Here is a 23,874-nt window from a genome sequence, read left to right on the forward strand (position 1 = left end):
GGGGCACTGGGACCCGATGGGGCAGCTTTCTGGGCTCAGCAACGAGATGGGCAGGAACCCCGGGTGCTGCCAGAGGAGCATCAGCAAGGGATGGGGGGGATGGGGGGTGGCAGGACAGGTGACTGACGGGGAGATGGGAGACATGGCGTGCGTGGCTCCGGCCCTCTCCCCGACAGGTGAGAGGGGAGAGGACACGCGCAATTGAGCACGGCAGGCGGCCAAGGTGGGAACCCGTGGCGAGGATGGACAGGGCTATTTCTGGCTGGGTCTCTGCAGGGAAGGTGGGGGTGAGAAGGGGCCCACAAATGGCCTTGCTGCCACCCCCCGCCCCGGCAACCAAGAACCCTGGCTGGGGGCAGGCGGGGGCACGGCCTTTGGCTCAGGAAGGCCCTGGCTCTCGGTGGCATCAGGAAGGAGCGGCAGAGAGGGCAGGGGTGGGAGCTGGCAGGCTTGGCGAGGGGCCAGCGGTGCCCCTTCCTCTCTGGGTTGTCCTGGCCCATCTGCTCGCCCTCCCCGGGCTTCATCTGTAGGAGCGACCTGATAAAAACCATTCCGCGCATTCCTCTCTCCTCAGAGACAGGTGGGCCTGACCTGAAGGGCGGGAATTGGGTTTACGGGAAGTGGCAGAGGCTAGCAGAGGCTAGGCTTGGAAAACTCCCTCCAGCCCCCCAGCCCCGCTCCCTGTCAGCCTCCCTGGGAGACACAGACCTTGAGCCCATCTCTTCAAATGAACAGATGGGGAGACTGAGGCCAGGACAGGAGAGGGGACCGCCCGTGTTGTGTCGTGTCATGCAGTCACTCAGAGGCCCCAGCTGCGGCCGGGGCAGCCCAGGCCTGCTCCTGCTCCTCAGTTCTATCTGTGAAATGGGGGGTCACAGGCGCTTCCTTCCCCGGGGTGGCTCAGGGGGTCACCGAGCTAGCAGGCGAGAGGGGTTGACGCCCAGTTGGTGCCCAGGACACGGTTTCGCCTTCTGCGTGTTGAGGTCACGCTCGGGCACACCGCTGAGGTTAGCACACAGTGTCGGGTGGCATCCGGGCCCCTGGCACTGCCGCTGAGTGACCTGGCACAAGCTACGTGGCCTCTTTGAACCTCAGTCTGTTCTTCAGAGAAATGGGGCGCTCCCCAGCTCCCTCTCCCAAGGCAGCCGGGAGGACAGAGAGAGAAAATGAATGCTTCAGGCTCCAGAGCAGCACGGCCTTCTCCCTCTTCTCAGCCTGAGCGCCCCCCACCACCACCTCGCCACTCCTGCTGGGCAGAGAGCCTGGCCTCGGAGAGACTGCGGCAACCTCTCCCGTCTGGCAGGGAAGTGATTCCAGCTCGCCTCGGGCCCCCAAAATAGAGTCCTATTTTAGCTTCCAGCTCCTCCGTGGAGAGGCCCAGTGAGCCATGCGAGGGTGTTTGGCTGCCGAGGGCATGCACCAACCTCCCACCCCTCCCCCATCCTGCCAGGCACAGCCAAGCCGTGCCCTTGGGCCTCTCCTGCCTCCTGCTAACTTCCCCCTATCCCGGGCACCCAAGGCCCTCCCCTGAGGCTGGGCTGCCTGCTCCTCCTGGCTCAGTTCCAATTATTCCAGTTCTAATTGAGGGTCTCAGTGCCACCTAGATGCCATTTCTCCCGGAGGCGCATCATGCAAATCAGGACCTCTCTGTTCTCCATTGCATTTTTCAAATGAGGCCCCCCAGGGCCCTCAGGCCGGTCCCTGTGTCCACAGTCCTATCTTAGGGGGAGCAGAAGTTCTCATGCAGGCAAACGAGGGAGACGGGATGCTGGGTCAGCAGTGCAGACACACAGCTTACTCTTGTGTGGGGCTAATATCCTGTGGGGCCACAGTTTCCTACCTCAGGGCCTTTGCACCTGCAGTTCCCCTGACCAGAATGCCCTTCTCCTTCATCTTCAGATGGGACTGGGTGCCAGATGGCCTGTGCCCAGAAGACACACTTTTAGCCCCACCATGGTCACTCTGGAAGGAGATCTAAGCAGAGGGATGGCGGGAGCAAAGCATGGTCTCGTGAAAGAGGGGACTGGGGCCAACGGGCAAGGGTTTCTGGAGGCACAAAGGAACTTCACTGTTTCCCTTGTTTGGCAGACAACAGGCACAAAGAAGTGAAATGATTTGCTCAGGATCACTTTTAAGTGAGGAAGCTGGAATCTGAGCCTGGGGTGGAGGCGTGTGTGTGGAGTCTGTCCCCAGTGCCATACCCTGAACCCTCTTAACTGGCCTCTGAGCAGAGGCTCAGGAGGTTTGTTAGACCGGAAGAGAATGGAAGCCTTGATGGGATTCCAGCCCATGGGCCCCCTGCTCACCCGCTGTGCATCTTCGCATATCTCGCTCAGCACACCTGCCTCTCCTGTCAGTGTGGCCCTGAGAACTTTCCCTGTGGAGGTTGGGGGTTGGGGGACCCACATCTCAGGTCCCAGGTCTGGTGAGTCGGTGGTGGGGAGGCGGTGGAGATAAGTGGGAGGTGGGGGCAGGGTGGGGCGGGCAGAAGGCTGGAGACAGTTCAGCTGCATCCCAGTGCACCAGCCCACGGGTCAGTCGGCTCCTCTGGGTTAAAAGTAACATCAGAGGCTCAAGCAACCTTTCCAGAAGCCCAGGCTCACAACTGCCCAGCAAGCAAAGCATAGAGTCCCTCTTCCAATAGTTCCAGTCCTCCCAGAATCCAGCCTCACTGGCCAGGCTTGAGACACATGCCCACCTCTGAGCCCACCACTGCGTCCAGGGGCATGGACCACTCTGATTGTGGACATGAGCTGTGGGCACAGACAGGCTCCTTGTTTTAGTCATGGGACTGGCAACCTGGGGTGGGGGAGGGGTAAGGCAAGGCCAGAGAGGCTGAGAAGGGAGGAAGGAAGCCAGGAGCCAGAGATGAAGGACAATAGCTGGGCAGGAAGAGGTCCCCCCTCTCCAGCCTCAGCTAATGTCTGGTCAGATGTGAGCACAGAACCCAGGAGTCAGGGGACAGGTTCTGCTGGCTGTGACCCCAGACAAATCACACCTTGTCTCTGAGACTCAACTTTCTCATCTGTAACATGGGTGCTATAGTGGTACCGACCTCATGGGCTGTTACGAGAAAGGAAAGGAGATTAAGCACTTAGCTCATGGCAGTTCTTTTTACCCTCATCCTTTGAAGTTCACCTTTTAATCCCTGTGCAGGTGTTGACCCTGGATCCCTACCAGATAGTTGGCAAAGCCCCTTTCTAGCCATCACCTGCGGTGGCCCTGCTCCTCCGCTGGGAGGTACTGGCTTCACACCTGTATTGTCTTACAGGTGTTAAAACAGTCCTGGCAGCTCGAACAGCCTGCGGTTCAAGGTTCCTCGACGAGTCAGAGCCTGGACGTTGGCTTGAGATCGATACTCTTCCATCACAGCAGCTGCTGGTTGACTTTCAAAAGGTGAGGGTAGGAACTGGTCCTCGCCTCAGTTTCCCCTCCTGCTGCAGAGGGAACCAGAATGATCCCATCCTCCCCTCCCCAGGGAAGTGATTACTAATAACTTAGTTCTCGCCTCCTCTTCGCTGGCCGCATGCCAGCCCCAGGGGTCCCTGCGCCATCCCCAGGGTCCCTGTCCCACAGCGCCGCCCCGTGGTGGCCTCAGGGACTGCATTCTGAGTGCACCCGACGAACTTGAACCCTCACTCCAATCCCCAGGGTGGGGGAGTCCCCGCCCATCGCTCCCTGGGTCTCTCCCTGGAGTCCTGCTCCGCCCTTTCTCCATCCCCAAACCTGTCCACATCCTTCACGCCTCCCTTTCACCAACACTGAGAGGGCGCCGCACACCGGCTGCTTACGCCCTCCTCCACCACCGCGAGGAAGGACTATTCGCCCATTCTAGGCTCAGAGATCTAAGCCCAGGAGGTGAAGCCACTGTCAAGGTCAAGCAGCGAGGAAGGGGCAGAAGGTTGGAGGAGGGATCTGAGCTCGGGTGTCTTTGTCCGCATATTTTGTTTGGGGCACCAGAATCTGCTAAGAGCTCTTCGCAGACATTATCCAGTCCAGCGTTGCTCCCCCTGTGGCCCCAGGCATCCAGCTTAGGTCACGACCGCCCTGTCCGGTGTAGTAGACGTGATCCACAGCGAGCCCTTGACACTTGGAGCTGAGAAGCGCTGTGAATGTGAAATATACACCCGCTTTCGAGGACTTAGTACCTAGAAAAAGAAAACAAAATATCTCATTTATAATTTTTTATGGTTGATTACATCTTTGGCTATATTGAGTTAGATAAAATATGTAATTAAAGTATTTTATTTTGATATTAAATATATTTTATGTATTAAAATAATTAAAATTTTCTGTAAGGAACATTTCACCTGTTTCTTTTCACCTTATTATATGATTAGTACTAGAAAATTTAAATTGACAAATGGGCTTGTATTTGTGGCTCCCATGTACCCACTCCAGTATTCTTGCCTGGAGAGTTCCATGGACAGGGAAGCCTGGCGTGCTGCAGTCCATGGGGTCACAAAGAGTTGGACAGGACTGAGCAACAAATACTTTCATTTATTTCCATAGGATAGCACTTGACAAAAAGTGCCCGTTCCTGTGTCCCATGTTAGACCCCTGACACCCTGTCTGGGATGGGACCCAGGGACCTGCATGTTAACAAAGTCTCTTTAGGGGTTCTGCAAACCACCAAAGTTTTAGTTTAAGCTCCAGGCTTAGTTTCTGGCTTGTCCGTGGTTATATTTCTCAGAATCTGGCATAGGGCATGACATGGAGTTCAGTTCAGTCCAGTCTCTCAGTCGTGTCCCACTCTTGAGACCCCATGGACTGCAGCACGCCAGGCTTCCCTGTCCATCGCCAACTCCCAGAGCTTGCTCAAACTCATGTCCATTGAGTTGGTGATGCCATCCAACCATCTCATCCTGCCGTCCCCTTCTCCTCTCGCCTTCAATCTTTCCCAGCATCAGGGTCTTTTCCAATTAGTAAGTTCTTTGCATCAGGTGGCCAGAGTATAGGAGTTTCAGCTTCAACATCAGTCCTTCCAATGAGTATTCAGGACTGATTTTCTTTAGGGTTGACTGGTTTGATCTCCTTGCAGTCCAAGGGACTCTCAAGAGTCTTCTCCAACACCACAGCTCTAAAGCATCAGTTCTTCAGTGCTCAGCTTTCTTTATAGTCCAACTCTCACATCCATACATGACTACTGGAAAAACCATAGCTTTGACTAGAGGGACCTTTGTTTGCAAAGTAATGTCTCTGAGTTTCAATATGCTGTCTAGATTGGTCATAGCTTTTCTTCCAAGGAGGAAGCGTCTTTTAAGTTCATGGCTGCAGTCACCATCTGCAGTGATTTTGGAGCCCAAAAAATAAAGTTTGTCATTGTTTTCATTGTTTTCCCATCTATTTGCCATGAATTGATGGGACCAGATGCCATGATCTTAGTTTTCTGAATGTTGAGTTTTAAGCCAACTTTTTCACTCTCATCAAGAGGCTCTTTAGTTCCTTTTCACTTTCTGCCATAAGGGTGGCATCATCTGCATGTCTGAAGTTATTGATATTTCTCCTGGCAATCTTGATTCCAGCTTCTGCTTCATCCAGCCTGGTATTTCTCTTGATGTACTCTGCATATAAGTTAAATAAGAATGGTGACAATATACAGCCTTGACGTACTCCTTTCCCGATTTGGAACCAGCCTGTTGTTCCATGTCCACTTCTAACTGTTGCTTCTTGACCTGCACACAGATTTCTCAGGAGGCAGGTAAGGTGGCCTGGTATTCACATGTAGTAGGTGCTCATAAAATGTTTGTCATTTGCATTATCTCATCCAGTACATACAGTAGGTAAGTAGAGGAGATAAGACATTTTCAAAAAACAGTAACCATGGAGTTCTAAATATCAGTTAAAAACTCAAAATTGACTTACATATTCTGAGAAAAAATATGGCCAATATATATTGCTAAAGAACATTATCCATATAACCCCATCAAACAAAATATTTTTATATAAAGGGTAGGTGGCCTGATTTCTTCAACAAACAAGTTGCAAGGAAAATAAAAGACAGTGGGAACCTGTACATTGAATGAGAGTAAGGAGACATTGACCAATGACACACTCTCACAGTCCTTATTTAGGTCTTGACTCAAACAAACTAAAAAATCATATTTGATGATTTTAGGAAATTATTGTTACAGGATGATAATGGGATTTGGGTTTTTTAAAGTCATTTTCTTTTAAAGATATATATACAAATATTTAAGCACTAATTTATATGACATATGAGACTTGCTTCAGAATAATATGGGATGGCAGAGCTGGTGGGGATAAATATTTATGTTGATTTGGTACATGTCTAAACCGATTGATGGTTACAGGAGAGATCACTTTATAAATTCTGTGCTTTTGTATAAATATGTCAAATAATTTCCATAATACAAATATTTTCAAAATAAGAAGTCAAATCACCTCTCACCAAGAAGAGAGAGGTAGTTTGGAAGTGATCTGGCCCAGGTAAGAAGAAAAAGGGAAGTGAATAGTCCTTCTTTACCTATAAAAAGATCAAAATCAAAAGACTTATTATTATTTAGACAGTTAAGACGAAAGCATTATTAGAAACAAGGAATATTTAACTCCAAGAAGATGTAACAATTCTAAATTCTTATGTACCTGATAACATACCTCAAAACGAATAAAACAAGGCAAAGAGAATTAAATGAATCCATTATCAAAATTAGAGATTTTTATCACAACTCTTTCAATGGCTGATATATTAAGAAGATAAAAGAAACACTAAGGATATGGAAGACATATAAGAAGATATTAAATATCATTAGCAAACAGGGGTATTAAATTAAAGCCATAACAAGGTGGAATTTTACTCCCACTAGCTTGGCAAAAATTACAAAATTGAACAGTTCCACATTTGGCAAGGATATGGCTCAGTGGGGGCTCTCTTTCCTTCTGGGTGGGAGTAAAAATTGGTTCAGTCTCCTTGGAAAATAGTTTAGCCTTGCCTGATAAAGTTGAACATGTTGCACACACAATAACTGAACGGTTCTCATCCTAATTTTGTTATATAAGAGAACATATATATGTGACCAACCTGTAAGGAAAGTCAGAGGAGGAAGGCGTGTGCACCTTCCAAGGGGCACTAAGATGTGTTTCTAAGGAGCCGGAAATTTTTATGGGTGGTGAGTACATGGGTGTCTGGGCTTCCCTCATAGCTCAGTTGGTAAAGAATCTGCCTGCAATGCAGGAGACCCAGTTCGATTCCTGGGTTGGGAAGATCCCCTGGAGCAGGGATAGGCCACCCACTCCAGTAATCTGGCCTGGAGGATTCCACGGACTACACAGTCCATGGGCTCGCAGAGAGACGGACACGACTGACCAACTTTTGCTGTCACATGGGTGTCTGCATTGTTTTTCTTTAATTGTATGTCTTTCACATGTATATGTTACAATAAAAATGCACATCTGTATGGAAATACAGGAAAGTTGGAAAGAGATGCCAGACTGTTCACAGCGGCTCAGTGTCATGCTGGGGTGGGGTAGGGGCGGATTCACACTTTACACAAATATTGCTTGGTTGTCTGCATGGTTTTTACAGTAAGTGTGTATGACCCAGGTGATATTAAAGACCCAACGAAAAGCAACAGAGACAAGACAATACCCAAATACAATTAACATGTGTGCTTAGTCGCTCAGTTGTCCGACTCTTTGCGACCCCGTGGATTGTAGCCTCACAGGCTCCTCTGTCCTCGGGGTTTCTCCAGGCTAGAATACTGGAGTGGGTTGCTATGCCATGAGAAAAGTGAATATGCCACAAGGGCATTTCAGGAGGCAGGTCCATGGAATGGGAGGAGTGGTCACTTTCTGGTAAGTCATTCGATTTCTCTAAGGCTCAGTTTCCTCATCTGTAAGATGGGCCTCATGGGGTCTGGTCTCATAGGATCTCAGGAGGACTGGGTGGGGATGAGACGGGTGAAGGGCCTGACCCAGGCTTGGGCCCACCATGAATGTTCGGTACGCAGAAACGCACATAAGAAAGGGACGAGTCTTTTGGATTCCAGAGGAGGGGGATAGAGAGTGTGGGGCTGGGGACACTCAGCTGGGGATGGGGAGGGCTTCTGGGGAATGTGTGTGTGCCAGGCCTTGGGGGACGGGGAGATTGTGGGGATGGGGTAAAAGAATGACATATTTGACTAGTGAATAGGGGATGAGGAGGAAGGTGCCTGTCCAGGCTGGCCAGGTCTGAGGATGGGGGCAGCGAGGGGGGAACGAGGTGGGGAGGGAAGAGGCATCCCTCAGAATGAGGGCTGACACAGGTTTCATTTGGAACCAGAGACATCATGCAAATAAATGCAAAAGATCATGCAAATTAGCCTGGCTGGTGGCCAGTGGAAGAAGACCCAGTTGGTGATTTTGTTCCCGTGGTGTGGCCCAGGGCCACCTGTAACAGAATCACCTGGGGAACTTATCCTAGCCCCCCGCCACCCCCAGACCCACCGCTTCCATCCTTTGGACTTGCAGCCAACATGTTTAACATGTTTAAGTGGCTTCCCTGGTGATTATTTACTTCTGAACTCATGTATTAAACATGTGCATAGTGCATTATAATTATAACACATTATAATAGAGAAGATAAACATTCAAACAGAAAAGTAAATCTCCTTTCCTCATTCTCCAGCCCCTTACCCAGAGGTAAGCACAAGTACCAGTTCCTCTGTGTCCTTCTGGAAGCTAATCCACACATTCTCAGGTGATTCCCTCTGACCTTTCAGATCCGCAGCATCTTGGAGTCTTAAAGGTGATGTCTCTGGGTCATTCACAGACCAAACTGTCACTCATTCGCGTCTCTGTTCACGCACTCAAACTTCACTAAGAACCTGCAGGGCCCATGCCAGGCACCGCCCTGCCCCCAGGAGCTCAGACAAGATGGGGAGCCATTTGCCAAGGCAGCACTGCCCAATGGTTAGCTCCCACCTCAGGAGTCAAGATGCCTGTTTCAACAAGATCCTCCCTGCCTGAGCCTCCATATCCCCAACTGTATCAGATAGTAATGGTACCTGGCATTCAGGGCAGCGATGCTGTGTGTCAAGAGTAATGATGGGAGGGACTTTCCTGGAGGTCCAGGCGTGAAGACCCCACGCTTCCAATGCAGGGATGCAGGTTCGATCCCTGGTTGGGGAAATAGGATTCCATGTGCCATGTGGTGTGGCCAAAAGATTAAAAAAGGGAAAAAAAAAGGGGGGGGGGAAGAGTAATGATGGGGACAGAGCAGCCTCTTTAATAAATGCTCGTTTCCTTCCAGAAGACAAGTCCTTGCCGGGAGCAGACACAACGGGAACAGGGAGACTTTTCCAACATAGACAGGCCGGGCTCCGGGCCAATAGGAAGGAATTGAGGGTGGGAAGGGGGCTTTCTTATCTCTCTTCTGTCTCAGGCAGAGATCTCTCCAGGCTGGGGTTTGGGGTGCTCTGGGGCCTGAGAGAGCAGCTGTAAGTACAGCATCTTTTGGTCTTGTGCTCAGGGACAAGGTGGTAAGGGAGCCAAGCAACTCACTCTGGATCTCTCTGAATCAGTCCTTACCTTCAAGGCATGCCTCCTCCAGGCTGTTCCAATCAGAAGGGGAAAGGGAGGGGGTGCTCATTTCCTGCCAGGCTTACAAGCCGCCTGCCGCTCGGTCTGGCACTTTCATACCTCTTTAAATCTAAATCTTCCCAACCCTTCTAAAGGAAGCTATTTCATATCATTTCACAGATGAGCAGCTGAGACTGGGGCTTCCCAGGTGCACTAGTGGTCAAGAAGTGAAAGAGAAGTTCGCTCAGTCATGTCCGACTCTTTGCGACCCCGTGGACTATACAGTCCATGGAATTCTCCAGGCCAGAATACTAGAGTGGGTAGCCTTTCCCTTCTCTAGGGGATCTTCCCAACCCCGGGATTCAACCCAGGTCTCACACATTGCAGGTGGATTCTTTACCAGCTGAGCCACAAGGGAAGCCCAATACTGGAGTGGGTAGCCTATCCCTTCTCCAGTGGATCTTCCCGACCCAGGAATCAAACCGGGATCTCCTGCATTGCAGGCGGATTCTTTACCAACTGAGCTATGAGGGAAGCCCTACCTATCTGCAAATGCAGGAGAAGTATGAGACACAGGTTTGATCCCTGGGTCGGGAAGATTCCCTGGAGGAGGGCATGGCAACCCACTCCAGTATTCTTACCTGGAGAGTCCCATGGACAGAGGAACCTGGCGGGCCACAGTCCACGGGGTCGCAGAGTCAGACACAACTGAGACACAGCTGAGACTTGGGGAGGTGAAGAGACATACTCAAGGCCACACAGGGAATCAGCAGCCGACTATTTGTCTCCATGGGGGCTCTGAGCCTCCCCTGTCCTCTCCTTAGGACTCTTCCCCAAGATCCTGAATCTTTGAATCTCCCGAAAGTAAAGATCCAGGGTCTATGGAGGGGTTGGGATGGCTGAGTTCCCGTAGCTCAGACACTCAGCACCCAGCAACCCTGGCTGATCAGACCTCTCTCCTCCTCGCTCTAGGCCTCAATGATCTCATCTGTCAAATGGGTAGATTACCTCCCCTGTCACAGGAAGGATGTCTGTGATTACAGTCCATCCTGGGCTCCTCCCCCTGCCTTCCCAACTCCTCCAGCTCAGAAGGCCCCAACAAGCTCAGCACCCTCATCTGGCCTTCTCTCAGGCACCCAGTCCCACAACCCCCATCTCCTGGACCAGAATCCTGAGACGTTGCCCCTGGACGTTGCCCCTTCCTTGCCCTCAAACACAGTCACTAAATTCCATAGCTTCTCCCCGCAAAGAGCTCAGGTGTCTTCCACTCTCGCAAAGTTGCAAGCTCTTCAAGAGTGTGCCCCAGCCAGAGCCTTAGTCTGAGCCACTGAGCTCCGGGAACCCTCTCTTTCAGGTTGCAAAGCCTCACGATTTCCAGGCCAGCACATCATTCAGGCAGATCCTTGGCGGACCCCTCCAAGGCAGAGAAATGGGTCACCGGCCCTCGGCCACCGGTTCAAATGACATCACCTCCCAGAAGCATCCCTAATTTCCCAGTTGTACGTGAACGCGTTCAGGGCACTTCTCGGGGTCGCGGTCTCAGGCCTGGGAGTTTCAGGGCGGTCAGGGCCTGTTTTCTCTCTGCCCGTGGCCCTCGCGTCGCCCCAGGCTTGGCCCCAACGAGCACCTGCTCTCGGCCTGACCCAGACCCAGCAGCACCACCGCAACCCGCCTGCAGCGCCCGTGGTGGCCACTTGGGGGCAGCAGGTGAGCGCCCTCTGTACCGCGCTCCTACCCGCCGCCCGAGTTTTAGCGCGGGGAGACAGCCTGGGATGAGGCGGGAGGAAAAGCTTCCTGGGGTGGGCGGGGGGAAAGGCGGGTCGCGGGGTGGAGGGAACCTGGACCTGGGTCTGGCCTGGCCCTGACTTCCCCCGCGGACCTAGGCGATCTACGGAGCCTCACTTTTCCCATCAAGCTAATGGACTATGCCATCTGCAAGGGCCTTAAAAAAAAAAAAGTGACTATATATTGTCTATTTATTTACTTATTTGACTGCCCTGGGTCTTAGTTGCAGCATGAGGGCTTCTTAGTTGGTTTTCATTCAGGATCTAGTTCCCCGACCAGGGATCGGACCCAGACCCCCTGTACTGGGAGCAGAGTCTTATCCATTGTGCCACCTGGAAGTCCCTGCAAGGGCGTTTTTGACCCTGGTAATCCCTGAGCTCAGGACTCCCCTGGTAGCTCAGTTAGTAAAGAATCCGCCTGCAATGCAGGAGACCTCGGTTCGATTCCTGGGTTGGGAAGATCCCCTGGAGAAGGGATAGGCTACCCACTCCAGTATTCTTGGGCTTGCCTGATGGCTCAGCTGGTAAAGAATCTGCCCGCGATGCGGTAGACCTGGGTTGGATCCCTGGGTTGGGAAGATCCCCTGGAGAAGGGAAAGGCTACCCACTCCAGTATTCTGGCCTGGAGAATTCCATGAACTATATAGTCCCGGGGGGTCGCAAAGTCAGACACGACTGAGAGACTTTCACTTTCAATCCCTGAGCAAGGTTTAGTAACAAATGGAGAGTGACTTTTGTGCCTGGTGTCCCTGCTCACAGAACAGAGTCTTGCCTTGGTCTGACTGAAACCCCTCAGGCCCAGGTGGGGAAAAGGAGCCAGAAGAGGGAGGCGAGGGCCCTGAGGTCCCTCCTGACTCCAAGCGCGGCCCCCCACCCGTGGGATCCCCATGTGCAGTCAGTCCCCAGAGGGGAGGGGACCTGCCTGCTCTATCGCCAGGACAGGGCAGCGCTGAGCCTCCCTCCCTGCCCAGAGCTTGCACCGCTGACTCCCTGGAGGCTTAAGAACTTAGCGGCCCCACTCCTACCCCTCACCTTGACTTGAAAAACATTAAACTTAAACAGAACAAGAACTGGCAGCTCACTCCATGTGTACAGACAGAGAAGGGGAGGCTCCGTGGAAGCTCCCGGACTCAGCAAACAGCCCCCACTCACTGCCTCCTGAGGGTCTGCCACCAGGAGCCTGACCCGGCTGCCGGGACTTGTTTCCACGTGACCCTTTTCAAAATGTCGCTTCAGGGCCAACCCCACACAGGCCCTTCCATCTCCCTCAAGAGGGAGGAGGAAGCCAGGGGTGGCCTTTGCAGCCTCCAAGCATGGCCCTTCTCATGAGCACAGATAGCAGCCCGGACAGGCTGAAGAAGATACTGATGTTCAGAGTGGGTCAGAGGTGGGGCCAAGACTTGAACCTCCCTCTCTCTGGACTGACTATACCTCTGAGCTGCCCCCTGCCCCGCTCAGAACAGGAAAGGAGGGCAGAGGGATATCTGCTGAGACTCTGCCTTGAGCCTGGCCCGGATCTTGCCTCACTGGATGTTCCAGCTGCTCTGAGGAGTGGCGCCATAGCACCTCCTGGCTTACACAGGAGCCCAGAGCCCCGGCCACCAGGAGGGAGCACAGGCTGGGGTTTGAAGCCAGGTCAGCTTGGCTCCCACCCCTAGCATGGAGGCTAGGGTCTGACCTGTCTCCTGCACAGGGGCCCTGCAAGCTACTTCCGCATGTGACCCCAGAAACCAGCAAGGGGAACAGCTTTTTTTTTTTTTTTTAATTTTCATTAAAAAAAAAAAAATGTGTAACTGAACTCAAGGAATCCTAGCATCTTATGGACCTCCCGCCTCAGCTATCATACACAGCTATGCCCTCTGAGAAGACCCTCAGGTCGGTCTTCTTCTAAAAACCTCCTGGGACCCCCACAATCTGCAAGATACTATTCAGAAGCTTTGGTCTGGCACTCAAGGCTCCCGGCTCCAGGAGATCTCTGCCGTCACTCCTCGGGGTGATGCACCAGACCCTGTACCCACCCTGTGGGCCCCAGCGCCCATCTCCCGGAGTGGCCCCATTGGAGTCTCTGCTTCTGGAAGTCCTGCTCCCTCCCTCATCCCTTGCCCTAGCACTCCTCCCCTGGGAACGTCCTCCCTTCATCCTCCAGGGGTGACCTGGCTTCATCTTCTGAGTGTCTCCTGTCTGGCTCGCTGGGGAACCTTCCCTGGAGAGCCACAGGGCAGGGTTGAGTCTCCACCGACTCCAGGCCCTTCCTGGCGCCAGCGCACAGAAGTGGCTCAGGTGACATGCGCTGAAGGACTGGTTTAAAGCAGCTCTCCTGTCCACCCTCTTAATTCAGTGGGAGCGAGTGGGACTGGTAGAGAGTCAAGTGTCAGGAGCCTTGGGTTCCTGCCCTGAGATTTGCTTTGTGACCGCCAGGCAAGTGTGTCTCCTCTCTGGACTCTGGTTACAGCCTTTTAGGAAATGTGGCCTCCTGGGAAGTCAGTTCCATGGAACTCGCTCCGTCTGAGAGCCATAAGGGCGGCGCAGGCAGAAGCATCAAGGGCCATGACCTTGTTGACAGGGCCAAGGCCATCATCCCCACGGCGGAGTTTTCTAGGTGCTCACACACCCCACCCCCGCCTGAGCTATGCCCAGCACTTAGCTGAACCCACCCTGGGCTGTTAGAATGCCAGGGAGGGGCCAGAGCTCCATCACTGCCGCCATCATGCTCTTCCTCACTACCGTCATCTTCATTACCACCATCATCCCCGTCATCATCAAGAAGTTGAAAGAATTTCCTTCTCTGGAGGGCCCATCTCTGGCTGGAGACAAGCCTGCTCTCTGTACACACAGTGGGCTGGACCAGAAGGCTTCTTTAGACCCCTGGGAGGGGGGCTGGAGGGAAGTCCCCATGACTCTTTGTCCCTGACCTCCTCAGGGGTGCAAGGGAGGGAGGGGACCCCACTTTACTGAGGACCTGGTGTGTGCTCGGCACAGGGCTCTAGCTCCATGAGCTTCAGGGCGGAATTCTTTCCCCATCTGAAGCGGCGGCTCAGAGGTTGCACAGATGTGAGTGCACGAGGCGGGGTGTGCTCAGACTCGAGTCTTCTCACCTGCAGTTTGCTCATCCCCCGGCCCGGCGATCCCACGTGCTGCGAGGCCATGCACTGTGTCGGGAGCCAGGCTCGGGAGCCGTCCTGCCCGCGTTCAAAGCCAGCTCTGGCTCTTTCCAACCATGTGCCCTTGAGCAAGTCACTGCCCTCAACATCTGAGTTCTCCAGCCATTAACCAAGGATACTAATAGCGCCCGCTCCCAGGTTGGCATGACGGCTGGGTCAGAGCCCAAGTCGGGTACTGATAAGCCTTGGCCAGCAGGATTAGCATTTCCCTGCCAGGCCAACTCCTCTTCCTCCTCCTCGCCAACTACCCTCCCAGGCCAAGCTGCTCTCTCCCTCCTTGGGAGCTTTTCTCATCCTCCAAGGTGAGGGACAGTTACCCCCCTGCACCTCCTCACGGCAGCCCGTGCCCCTCCTGAACGTGGTGGGTGGCAGTGTCCTGCCAGGGCCCTCCCCACCTCCCAGGCCCAGCCCAGGGCTAGCCCTGGCAGGTCTACTGATGATAGAATGGGTGAGTCCACATCCATTTCCTCCTCCCACGACTGCCAGCCACCTCTCACCTCCCAGGACTTTGTGGAATCTTCCCTTACCTTCTGCTGCCTCATCTCACAGCTCAGGCCTTGGGCTCTGCAGACCTCCCCAACCCTCCTCCCTCCACCCTTCAAGCACAGGAGGGGGACTGTCCCTACAGTCTCTCCTCTGCCCTGCACACCTCCCAACCTCAGCACCGCCCTCCAGGAGCCTGGAGTCCTGACATCCCCTACCCGCTGGCTGTGTGATCTTAGGCAAGGCCCTGCCCCTCTCTGAGCCCCTGGGATGGCAGGTCTAAAGGGAGGAGAAGAACCCACATCTTCGTGCATTCCTCTGAGATTGAAAAGAGGGGGTGGGGAGCTCTTTGTAAACTGGAGAGGGTGGTGCACTTCAGAGATCTGTGTTAGCGGACATTAGATGCTGGCTGGAATGGGATTGGAGTGGTGGGGGGCTTTGGGATAGAACCCCATCGTAGGTTGGGTTAGAAAGCCCCCCCTTCTCTCAGAAGGCCTAAGTGGGAGCGAGGCTTGTGTCCTGTGGCCTTAGAGTCAGAAGACCTGGGGTCCCTTCCGTTGAATCATTCATTCCTGATTGGCCTGAGGCCCTGCTTTGGGTGAAGACCGGTGCCAAGTACTGGGACCAGGTGAATCCACAGACTCTGTCCCCAAAGAGCTGAGAGCCTGATGGGCTAACAGTTCTAGAAACCCTTCCCCATCACCAGTGTGAACCAGGGAGCCAAACAAGGAGGCGTGACTGCTGTCAAGTGGGAGGGGGATGTAGAGGGGGTCCTAGAGGGGGTCTCAGAGTGAACCTGAAGTGGTCAGAGTCTCCATCCCCCCCCCCCCAGAACCCCCTGGTAAGGCCTCAAAAAGCCTCAGAGAGGAGGCAAATCAAGTCTTGAAAGAAACTGCCATAATTCAATCAGAAAAAAGAATCCCATTAATTGAGTCAGAGAACCACTTAATTGAATTTCTTTCCAAATGCAGGCCTATTCAAAAAGTCAGTGAATCCAAATGCTGCTAAATTTAAAGTAAACTCTCAAATAATTTAATAAACAGGCCAGTCCAGTCAAATCCCTGATAAATCTAGCCCGGAGTCATTCCAGTCCTATGACTGCTCATGCAATCAGCTTATCCTTTTCTTTCTTTCCTTTTTTTTTTTTTCTTAAATAAAGTGTAATTCAGGCAAACAATAGTCCACTTTGGTAAATAACCAGAAAGTTCAGGATGAAGATGGCCGGCGCCAGTTAAATGAGAGATTTGTCACGCCTACTGGCCAGCTGGGGTGACATGGTGTTGGGACGGTCAGGGGGAGGGCAGGAGTCATAGATGTGAGCGGGATGTTGGCTGCCCCATGCACCCCAGCCTTCTGCTCTTAGGGAGTCTTTCTCCAGCTCTGAGCCTCAGTATTCACATCTGAAAAATGGGGAGGTAGCTGTGAGGATTCAAACAGGAAACCAAGGCAAGAGCACCCTTCTTCCCTCATTCCCTTCTTCACCTGGGGCATCGTAGGAGAGGAACCTGCAAACTCTGTTGACCCATGGAGTTTCCCTTTCTGTAAAATGGACTCTTAAATTTTTAATTTAATATAGTCTTTGGAATGGAAAATATTTTCACACGAATCAAAATTCCAAAGTTACCAAGGAGGATACAGTAAAAGTCTCCTTCCCATGTCTTTTCCCACAGTCACCATTTCTTCTCCTGGAGAAGCCCCTGACAGCATCAGCCTCAAATATTGCTAGCCAGAGATACTCATATAATATACATAGAGGGACTTCCCTGACTGTCCAGAGGTTAAGACCCTGTGCTCCCACTGCAAGGGGGCATGGGTTCGATCCCCAGTCAAGGAACTAAGACCCCAAACACCTCAAATCATGGCTAAAAAAAAGATGATGGATAGATAGATAGAAAAAGACAAATGCACGTTCTTTCTCCTTGCCGTCTTTTTACATAATAACAAACTACATACTGTAATCAGAAACTTGCGTTTTTTTTTTCCCTACTGAACAATACTTCATGTATTAATAGATCTTTCCCCATTTGTGCATAAAAATACTTCCTCACTCATTTATATGACCTCATTATGGTCCACTGGATGAATGTTCTATGATCTTTTTTGTTGTTAGAGTTGCTAAGTCATAACTGACTCTCTTGCGACCCTATGGACTGCAGCCTGCCAGGCTCAGATCCTTATTGATGGACATAAATTTTCAACATACACACATTCACAGCTATAAACAACTCCCTTTTTTTTTTTTTTTTTTACTTTTTTTTTTTCCTGTAGACCATTTTTTTAAAAAGTCTTTATTGAATTCTTTGGAAGGACTGATGCAAAGTTGAAGCTCCAACACTTTGGCCACTTGATGCAAAGAACCGACTCATTGGAAAAGATCCTGATGCTGGGAAAGATTGAAGGCAAAAGGAGAAGAAGGTGGCAGAGGATCAGATGGTTAGATAACATCACTGACTCAAGGGACATGAATTTGAGTAAACTCTGGGAGATAGTGAAGGACAGGGGAGCCTGGTGTACTGCAGTTTACGGGGTCACAAAGAGTGAGATTCAACTTAGCAACTGAACAACAACAATAACAATTGAATTTGTTACAATAGTGCTTCTGTTTTAGGTTTTGATTTTGTTGGCCTCCAAGTATGTAGAATCTTAGCTCTCCAATCAGGGATGGAACCCACACCTCCTGCGCTGGAAGGTGAAGTTTTAACCATTGGACCACCAGGAAAGTCCCCTAACAATCCTTCTCGTAAGCTAATTTCCTCCTGTGTGACAATAGTAAGAGAAATATCTGGATTTGGAATTCTGAGGGCAAGGGAAATGTGCAGTCATCATTTTGATGAGTGTCATCATTGCTCTCCTCTAGAACTGTACTTGTTTACTCTCCTAGGGATGAAAGGGTCTGTTTCCCCAGAGCCTTGTCATCAGTGTGTTAACAAAATTCTGTATCTTTCCCAACCTGATAGGTGAGTGTGGAATCTCTGTGTAGATTTAATTTGCAATTTTCTTAGTTTGAATGAGGCCTCCATCTTTTCTAAGTTTCTGAAATCTTTGCATTTCCTTTTCCATGAACAGTCTTTCCGTATTCTTAGTCATTTTTATGTTATATTGGTTGTTTTTTTCCTTACTGATTTCTAGGTGTTCTTTGTATATTAAAGAAAGGGTGATCATAAACATTTTTCTTCTGGAAACTTCCAGAGATAGTCTATGCACATAGAAGCAAAGACATATATATTACAGTGAACACTTTGAACTAGAATTTGCTGGAGGTTCTTTTCACTCAGTGGCCCAGGGGTCTGAGCTGGGGGGCTGGGATCCCTCCAGTCAGAACCTTGGAGCTGGAGCTGAGGACGAGGTTAGGCTCTCCTTTCTGGGATAGGAGTTAATGACCCCCTAGGTCAAGTTCCAGCAGGCTTCCTTAGGCCTTTGAGGGCAGGGGACACTACCTGGGAAGAGCAGTCAGGCTTCATGGTCCACTGCACACTCATCATCAGAATCCTGGTCCAGTGCTCTTTGCACTGTTCACTGTGTAATAACGTCTGCATACTCTCAGTATGTGACGGGCCAAGCCACACCCTCCCTCTATCCCTCTTGCCCAGGGCAGACATTTGTGATCACACGTCCCCAGTGAGGAATGGGGTTGTAGGCCACAGCCCGAATCACACTGCAGGCCTCATTCATAATGGTGGGCTCATTCCTCTGCCTGTACTCCCCACAGCAAACTCCTACACATGCTTAAAGGCCCAGCTTTAGTGATGCTTCCTCTGGGGAGACTCCACGGCTCTATGGTTCTTTTTGTTTTGTTTTGTGGGATCTCTGGTCCCTGAACCAGAATCAAACCCAGGCCCACAGCAGTGAAAGCATTGAGTCTTAACCACTGGACCGCCAGAGAAGTCCCATCTTTTGTTCTCTTTTTTCTTTCTTTAAAATTAAAAAAAAAATTTTTTTCTCTATAGTTCTGATCACTTTGTCTATGCCTATATTTACCAGAGCAAGAAAACACAGTGCTTTTTAAAAAATTTATGTATTTATTTATTTATGTTGAATTTTTTTTGAGGGGGAGCTCATGCCATATGGCATATGGGATCTTAGTTCCCAGAGCAGGGATCAAACCCATTTTCCCTGCGGTGGAAGCACGGAGTCCTAACCACTGGACCATCAGGGAAGTCCAACACTGTTTTTTTTTTCCCATTTCTCTGTCTTTTAGTATCTCCTGAGATGAAGTACCAAAGTTTACCAAGGGCACAGTTTTGGGCCTTAGTTTCCTGATTTGAAACGGAAGATCAGAATATAAAGCCAACAAAGGATTGCTGAGAGGATTAAATGAGTCAGTTCATGTAAAATGCTCAGCACAGTGCCAGGCACATAATAAGCGTCCAATATGTGGGAGCTATGGTTATCACTAACCCTGTGACCTGGGCATACCATTTCTCCCAGCCTAGTTTCTTTATCTATAAACTGTAGCATGAACTAGCAGACCGAATTCATGGTCATCAATGGATGCTAAAATCACTGGGTAAAAGTTTGATGAGAACTCTAAAACAGAATGATGAGATTAATGATTCCTAAAGCCACTGATCAACCTTAGCATTGCTAAATGGTGGAACACCCCGACCTGTGGCTCCTTCTCTGATGCGCTGGGAGGGATACAACATCATCCATGAAACATTCTTGAGAGGATCATTGATTCCAAATCAAATCAAGCTTCCAGGGACTTCCTTGGTGGTCCAGTGTTTAAGACTCTGCCTTCTGATGCGGGGGGCCTGGGTTCGATCCCTGGTTGGGGAACTAAGATCCCACATGCTACATGGCCAAAAACAAATAAATAAATAAAAATTAATTAATGAAAAAAATCAAGCCTTCAGTTTTTAGAATCTACATCTAATTACCAGTTTATGAGAAACATAGAGGATAGTGGAGCATGTTAAAAGACACCACAGGGATGCAGTCAACCCATTCTAGATGGTGGAAAACTTGGTCTGGACTATTATTCAGCCATGAAAAGGAATAAAATATTGATACACGTGGCCACATGGTGGAAACTTGAAAGCATGATGCCAAATGAAGCCAGACACAAAAGGCTGCATATCATGTGATCCCATTTATATAAAATAACCAAAGTAGGCAAAAGACAAAAGTGGCTGAGTGGTCACCAGCAGCTGGAGGAAGGCAGAAATGGGGAGTGATTGCTGGTGGGTATGGGGTTTATTTTTCTAGGATGATAAAAGTTTCAGGGGCTTAGATAGGGATAAAGTAGTAGTTTCAAAACCCTGTGAAGCTACTGAAAGCCATCAAATTGTACACCTCCTGAATGATGAATTTTATGATATGTGAATTACATCTCAATGAAAGAAAGAGATTTAAGAGATTTATCAATCATATATAATATGTGGGTCTTGTGTGGATCCTGATTCAAGCAAACCAACTATAAAAAGATATTTTGAAGATAAATTAGGGAAATTTGGACATGGACTGCATATTAAATGATCTAACAAAATAAATGGTATTATTTTTGAAAGATGTTATAATAGTTGTGTGTGGGCCTATGTTTTGTTTTTTTAACAAAGTCCTTATCTGTTAGAGATAATTACCAAAGTATTTATAGGTAAAATATGATCTCTGTATTTTTCTTTTAAATAATGTGTGTGTGGTTGGGATTGACACATACACATTACTATATATAAAATAAGTAACTAATCAGTACCTACTGTATAGTACAGGGACCTTCACTCAGTACCCTGTAATGGCATGTATGGGAAAATAATTTAAGAGTGGCTATATCTATTTACACATAACTGATTCACTTTGCTGTACATCTGAAACTAACACAACATTGTAAATCAACTATATGCCAAAATTTTTTTAATGTGGGGGGGTAGATAAAACAAGAATAAAAAATGTTGATATTTGTTGAAAATTAGTATTGGGTATATGGGTTGATTATACTATATCCCCTCTACTTTTTAGTATTATTTAAAATTTCCATAATAAAAGATAAGGCGGTGAAAGGATTGACTTTTCTTCTCTACATTTTGCTTACTCTCAATTTTTGGTAAAACATAGATGGTGCTTTTATAATCAGAAGAATACATTAAGGCTATAAAATGAACTGAGGAGGCTGAAATATCTGACCTGTTAACCTCAGAGCTTGGTCTCCCAGAAGTTATATCTGTGCCCCACCTCTCACCCCACCCCTAGGGTCCTACCTAGCCTTGAGGCTTCCTGGGTGGGAGGGAGAGACTACTAATTGCTTCTTCAGGACTATTGCAAGGATTGCATGAAAGGGGCTTATTCTAAATTATAGGAAGTGCTCAATTAATGGGAACTATTTAGGAGATAGAGGGACTTTATAAAAGTGAAATAATCCTATTAGATGAAAATACAGGAAACAAGGATAAAAAACAAGCTTCATAGTGCTCCTACCCAGAAATAACCACAGTGAACTTTTTCTTTAAATGTTCTTTCCCATGCAGGAAATTGTGTTTTGCTTTAAAGGACAACTAAGCTTGCTGTCACCACTCACTTACAGCCTGCTTTTATTCTCTTAATATTTTAACATATTTCCTTGTATGCTTAGCTGTTTGTAAACATAATCTTAGATGGTTGCATAATATTCAGTTGGGTGTGTTTGTGCTCTTCACCTCACCCGGGTGTTCCAAGTTCACCACAATAAAGAACACCACAGGGGACATGTGTGCCTGAATGACTTCCTCAAGATAGATTTTCAGAATGAAATCCCGAAGCCCAAGGGCCAGCACCTTTTCAAAGGACTTGGAGAGGTGAACCTCTTGGTGCTCTTGATTTTTGCCACCATTTTGCTAGAATTTTCAACACTGAACTTTGCCAAATATAAACAAGCTCTGATCATACAAAGAAGATGGAAACAGTTCCTGACTATTGCTGTCAGATGCCAGGTAATTTTCCCTGACACCCAAGGGCTGGAATCACCCTTCTTGGCCATTCACTCACACCCTTTAGCAGGAGGTAGGGTCAGAGGGTAGTACCGAGAGGGGGGTAGGAAATGAAGAAAATACTCGCGGGGAATCACACGCCACCCCCGTCTCTCCAATCATTCCTTACCCCAGGTGCTGTGAACCTGGAATCTGAGAACTCAGCAGTTCTGTGTAAGCAGAGGGATTGGGGGGTGGTGGTGGGACCCCCCCTCCCCCCGTCTCAGTCCGCCCACCCCCGAGGGTCGCACTTTGGAGGCACCGCTGATGGATGGCAGGGGACCCAGTCCGAATGAGGTGTGCGTGTCGGGGGAAGTGTCCCCAGCACCTCACCCCGCAAACACGAGAATCACGAATCCCCGCGGGCCTGGAAGCGGGGGCGTGGCCGGGAAGTCGGGGGCGGGAGCGATCTGGGACGTCAAGGCCCCGCCCCTGGCCGGCTCCCTCCTTCCTGCGCGCGGCGCCCTCGCGGAGTCCTCACCTGGAGGGACAGGTGTGCGCATCTCGCATCGGAGGCCAGCCCACGAGTGTCAGGTGAGTGTCCGCAGGAGCTCCAACCGTGGGGGCTGAGAGGAGGGTCTGGGGTGGGAATCCTCACTGGATGCAGAAAAGAGCCTGGTTAAAGAGCGAAGCTGGTCCGGCGTATGAGGAGGTACTGGTTTCTCCCCAAACTCCTACCGTATTCCTTGTTTATAGTCACGTTGTATTGAAAACGTAGACTTCGGAGGGATTTGAAGGAGGGGAAGCTGACGGGGAAACAGCAGATTTCCAAATATTTCAACCACAAATTATTTTTTTACACGATAACTTTTCTTTGTTGTAAAAGTAACAGACACTGATTGACTCTTTGGCAACTGGATAAAATTAGGAAAGAAATCACCCATGGTACTAACACACAAGCAAAACAACTGTGGCTGTTTTGATGTATTTCCTTTCAATCTTTTTTCCAGAGGCAATCACTGTAATGTAACTTTATCATCCTGTGTGTACAGTTTTTATGTCTTCCCCTCTTAACATTGTGTCATACGATTTTCTTGTGTTGTTATTAGTCATTCCAGTATGTATAATCATTATTTTTAATGGCTGCATAATGTTACATTTGAAGGATGGGCCGTAGTTGCGTACCATTCTGAACACTTGGAGGAAGGATTAGAAGGGGAGACAGAGATGTATAATAAAAAGAACATGGGCTCTAGGTCAAGCAGGCCTTCAACAAGGGAATCTTGGGAAAGATCTTTGCTCTCTCTAAGCATCAGTTTCCACATCTGGGAAATGGCTATATAAATCTGTTTCCCCAGGGTATTGTGAGGATTAAGTGAGCTAATTTATGTAGACAATCCCCATCTCCCACCCAGCTCCCATGGTTCTGGCAGAAAAAGGGTCCACATGTTTGTGAGTTTGGAGGAAGGATTTGGACCAGTGGAAACTGCTCTATGAGTGGAGCAGAGGAAGAGCTGGGGAGGGAGGATGGGTTCTTGGGAAAAACCCCAGAATGAAGAGGCCTCTGGGTCTGGGAAAGATGGGCATGGCCATCCACTCTGTTTGGGTCAGGCACAGACAGGGCCCCTAAGGCCCCAGTGGCAACCTCCAACCTCACAATGGATTCATAGGTTCAACTCCTTGGGACGGCTTCTGGAAAGAGTTCAGAGTGAGCGGATTGAAAGAAACGTAGAATGGGCAGAAGTGAAGCTTAGTAGTCAACCCCTTGTACAGATAAGGAAACTGAGGCTCGAGCACTGGTGATTTGTTCAGGATCCACACGGGCAGCAGTAACAGAGCATGTGTGGAGTCCCAGGCTCCTAATACGCTCAGGGGCCTCCACACCAGAGACTACTCAGTGTAGGAGGAGGAAGAGGTCAGGGCTGAGTCACCAGCTGCACTTATACCAGGCTAAGTTGTGCTTAGAGAAAACAGATGTCTCTGTTCTGTGAGCCTCCATTTTCTCATCTGTCAAATGGGGAGAATAACTCCTCACCTACCTACTTA

General features: G+C 49.7%; 1 protein-coding gene across 1 annotated transcript in view; it reads left to right on the top strand.

Moving 5' to 3' along the window:
* The first annotated feature begins 22,351 nt into the window (after window positions 1-22,351).
* LOC122680190 (casein kinase I) overlaps window positions 22,352-23,874 on the top strand; it is a 36,674-nt gene continuing 35,151 nt past the window's right edge. The window contains exon 1 of the mRNA XM_043881282.1: window positions 22,352-22,422. The gene's annotated coding sequence lies outside the window, so the exon portion shown is untranslated. The remainder of the gene's footprint in view (window positions 22,423-23,874) is intronic.

This window comes from Cervus elaphus, chromosome 22 (assembly GCF_910594005.1).
Source record: "Cervus elaphus chromosome 22, mCerEla1.1, whole genome shotgun sequence".
Taxonomy (NCBI): Eukaryota; Metazoa; Chordata; class Mammalia; order Artiodactyla; family Cervidae; genus Cervus; species Cervus elaphus.